This window comes from Lissotriton vulgaris, chromosome 1_1, assembly GCF_964263255.1.
Source record: "Lissotriton vulgaris chromosome 1_1, aLisVul1.2, whole genome shotgun sequence".
Taxonomy (NCBI): Eukaryota; Metazoa; Chordata; class Amphibia; order Caudata; family Salamandridae; genus Lissotriton; species Lissotriton vulgaris.
Genome location: NC_141685.1, coordinates 593,162,414 through 593,167,090, shown reverse-complemented (window position 1 = coordinate 593,167,090; position 4,677 = coordinate 593,162,414).

Sequence of the window (4,677 nt, the reverse complement as noted above, 5' to 3'; positions counted from 1 at the left end):
ATCTGTGAAATGCTGCAGCCTGAGGGCATATCAGCATTCTTTGCAGTAGAGTGGGCACACCGGGTGCTGGCGGCCCCTCCTAGACTGGGGGCACCTCTTAGAGCCATCATAACCCATATTCTCAATTTTAGAGACATGGACTGTGTGTTACGTGTGGTCAGAGAAGCTGCCGACACTGGATTTGAAAGTCATAAAAGATCAGTATACCCTGATTTCACCCGCAAGGTGCATACAAATCGAAAAAGCTTCTTGGAAGTCAAAAGCATGTTGCGTTCTATGGGATTCCAATAAATGTTGTTATTAACAGCTCGCCTCTCAGTGGTATCAGGTGGAATGTCCCACTTTTTTGGCTCCCCAGAAGACATGTGGAAATGGTTAGAAATGTGGGACAATGCCCCACAAGAACAGAGGGGCTCCTGACAGTTGAGAGCACAGACAGGGAGAGGAGTGCATAGTCTCAACTGGAGAACCCGTGGAATGACTGCTGCTGGTGACTCATGGACCCGGGAGTTCCAGGATACTGGACTCATTGTGGTACACGAAGATGGCACCATGGGAAGGATCTTCCCTGGGCAGCCTGGTGGGTCAGGGACTGATACAAATACAGCCTAGTGGAGATACGTTCAGAGGATCTGGCTACCTGATTCGGTGGGGCATTATACACACTGATCTTCAGTGTCTACATTCATGATGACCTATAACTAACCAATACCTTCATTACAGGAGAGGAAAAGTGAATCCAGTTAAGTGAGGGGTATCCAAAATATTTCATATTGTCCAATAATGGGGGTGCAAGGGGTGCTAGAGACATTGTTCAGCCATTTGTGGTAGTGCTGGGTGGTCTGGAGCTTTCCCCACATTTGTGGTAGGTGACAGTTGGGTAAGGAGTAGTTGTGGGTACATGTTGTTCCTTCCGTTCCAGTTGGGGGATGGAGTTTGTTTTTGTGGACAGGTCAGAATAAACTTGCTTGCTTTCACTGATTGTGGGTCCAACACACCCTTACAGTATGGGGATGGACATGGAGGAGTATAGAGGTTATAATTACACATGGCTGAGGCAATACATATTCTTACCTGGATCATTTGAGGCCTAAGGGATTATACAAAGAGGTATAGGATCCACTCGTATCTTAAAAGTCAAGGGATCCAAATAGCCTGCTTGCAGGAAGCAGGCCTTATGGGTATGGAGACACAAAATTTAGGAAAGAAGTGGCAAGGGCAATTATATTCTGCAACCTACTACTCATATGCCCGGTGGTGGGGATCTGAGTAGCCCTGGGAGTACAGTTCCAGCATGTTTGTAGTGAGGAAGATATAGAGGGGTGCTATGTCATGTTACAGGGCAAGCATGATGGGAAAGAAAGAAATATTCCAAACTCCTACGGGTCTTATGTAGATGATGGTCATTTCTATGTAACACCACAAGGGTTGCTGGGGGACAGTGTGAGGGCCCTACAGTGTGGGCAGGTGACTTCAAATAGGTCCTAGATGGACATTGGGAACGCTTTCCCCAAAACTGGGCACAAACCCCGAATGACAGAATCCTTGACCCAGGTCATGGCAAACCTAGGACTCCTTGATAGTTGGCTCACTTTGCACCCACAGACACGTATACCTGCCACTCATTAACACATTCCACATATAGCCACCTGGACCATGTCCTGGTTATGAGGCACTGCATTGGGTTGAACATCTGGGTAGAGATATATGTGTGATGATCATGTACCAGTGGCACTTCATCTGGGTTAGGAGAGGGATATGAGGGCTGGCAGATGTTGGCGCATGCCCCCAGGTCTCCTGACTGATGTGACCTGTAAAAAAATGCTTCAAGAGGCGCTCTAGACATATCTAGACGTTAATTGGGGTTTGACTGGACATATGCCATGGAGTGGGATGCCCTAAGGCAGCCCTACGTGGCCACCGTATCGGAATGACCTGTGGTGTTAAAAACAGTGAATTCCAGACATTGACAGACATGAGTGACGGCTAAGACTACTACACTTGGAAGAAACTGGCTCTCCAGTCATTAGAGGGAGAAGTGTTACAGGTCCAATGGGACCTACAGGGAATGTGGGAGTCCCTTAACAGACATAGCCTTACTGCATACCGACAACATCTTTATCGCGAGGGAGATACATCTAGGCAACTATTTGCCTGGATACTGCAACACGAACAGGAGATTCCGCTCATCCTTCAGATTTGGGACCTGGGTGGTTGGGTGTTAGCACAGTGCAGCAAGATACTGGCAGATCTGGTGACATACCTTCTTAATATGTATAGGGAATCTGGGGACAGTTCCCCCTACAGGGAGGTACGAGAGGAGTGCCACTGCCTTGTCTGACACCAGACGATGCCTGGGACCTTGATAAGGAACTTACTTTGAAGGAACTGAGAGACGCACTCTGGGATTTGAATAGAGCAAAGGCTCTGGGGGAAATTACTTTCATCAGGCATATGCTGGTACGTTAGGGGAAAAACTGTTAATTATCTTTATGGAGGCACAGAATCGTGGTACTTAGCCCCCAACTATGTGGGAAGGAATTCTTAGCCTTATATTGAAACGGAGCAGGGATCCTGAGGAATCCTGCTCCTATAGGCCATCACTATGATCAATGCAGATGTTAAGATTCTTAGTAAGTTTCTCTTGAAACGATTACAAGGAGTCGTCAGTACCCTGGTCCAGGAAGATCAGTGCAGCCTTATGCCTGCATAGCACAGCCTACATCTTATTCAGCTAGATCCATGTATTACATGAGGCCATAGAATCAGATGAGGCCCTTTCCCTCATGTCATTACACACTGAGAAGGCATTTGATACCATCAAGAGGGTGCTGCAGTGAATGGGTCTTGGGCCGGTCTTCAGGGGTTGGATATAACTGTAATGTATACAGTCGGTGGCCTCTGTTAGAGTGGAGGGTTGTTGATTGAGCGGGGCACCTGACAGGGATGCCCCCTATCACCACTTTCATTTGCCTTAGCCATAGAGCTCATGGCCATCTGGCTCTGCAGGTAGGTGGAAAGGGTGAAGAGACAGAATATCGAATAAAAAATATAGGGTTGCACAAATATTGAGTCATTAATATCGTAGTTTAGAAATATCAACAGCAAGAATATTGTGGTCAAGAATATCGACTTAAGGTAAGTAATATTGATTTTAAAAATATCGAAGTATTTAGTATCGTTTGCAAAAATATAGTTGTTAAAAATATCGGTTTCTATTAATGTTATGTATTTTAGTATATATTTTATATGTATGTGATGTCTTTTTTTGTAAATGAATTGTTTGCATTTTTAATAAATGTGTTATTTATTTGTAGTTATAAAAAAAATATATTTGAATTTTGCGTTTTTAGTTCTGTAGCCTGTTGTGGATTTAGAGGGTATTAGGGTGGGAAGTAATTTAATTATTGTAAATGTATTGATTATTTTTTATTTATTAATATTTGTTTAATTGAGATGTAATAGTGTTAAATGTGTAAAGTCATTTATAATTAATTAATAATTGGTTGTTAATAATTTGAATTAATTAATTGGTAATTAATTATGGTAATTGTGCAATTAATTATTAGTGTGGGTTGTGATAATTATAGGTGTAAAGGGTGGGGTGTTATTTTTTTTAATTTATGAATTCAAAATTGGTTGTTAATTAATTTTAGCTGTGTTTTGTGGTATTTTGAGGTGTAAAGGGTGGGAAGTAATTTATTTTTAATTTATGAATTATTGATTGGTTGTTAATTCATTTTAAGGAATTAATTGGTGATTAATTTTGGTAATTGTGTAATTAGTTTTAGGTGTGTGTTGTGGTGTTTATAGGAGTAAAGGATGGGATGCAATTTGTATTTAATTAGTATACAGTTGTTAATTAATGTTAATTATTTGAAATCTATTGTGAGGGTGGGTTTTATATACATTTTAATTATTTAACTATTAGTTGTTAAAAGTAATAGTTTTTAATTTAAAGATAACTTTATATTGTATTTTATGATTTTATAGTTTAATTTAGGTGTAAGTTGTGGATATTATAGTGTTAAAGTTTTTGTAGTCAATTAATGTTTATTGTTGTTGTTGTTGTAATACTTTATTCGATAAAAATTATTATAAAAGTACATACAATTTCATCATAAAAGAATAAAATCTTTAAAAAATCCTTATTCAGCATTTAGAAACAATAACAGTTGAGAATAAGATATGAGTGAAAAAACCTTAAGACAGAGAACTACAGATATTTGTTTCTTTGGGTAGTTAAATTAGTTGTCATACACAGTTTCCTACCCCATTCTCAGTTTTACTAGCCTTGAACGCATCTGCCAAGCTTTCCCCAGGAACTTTGCGACTCCACAGACGACCATCATAGATGTTGTGTCCATTACCAATATATGGAGTGCCGTCACGTGGTGCCTGACTCCCAGTTCTCTGCAGACTGGTTTTAACCATCTTCTTCTGGGCCCACTGTATACTTTACAAGCAAACAAAAAGTGGGCTAAAGACTCGGTGGGGTTTGCACATCCCGGGAAGCTAGCATGATTAGACAGAGAAGCCTTCCATTGCCTGGTAAATGCATTCAGGGGAAGTGTTCCATGTCTGAGTCTTAAAAACAGGGTTCTGTCTCTGGGTACTTTAATAATATCTAAAAAAGGTTCCAACTTCCTCACCGGCTTACACTCTAGGAACTGATCA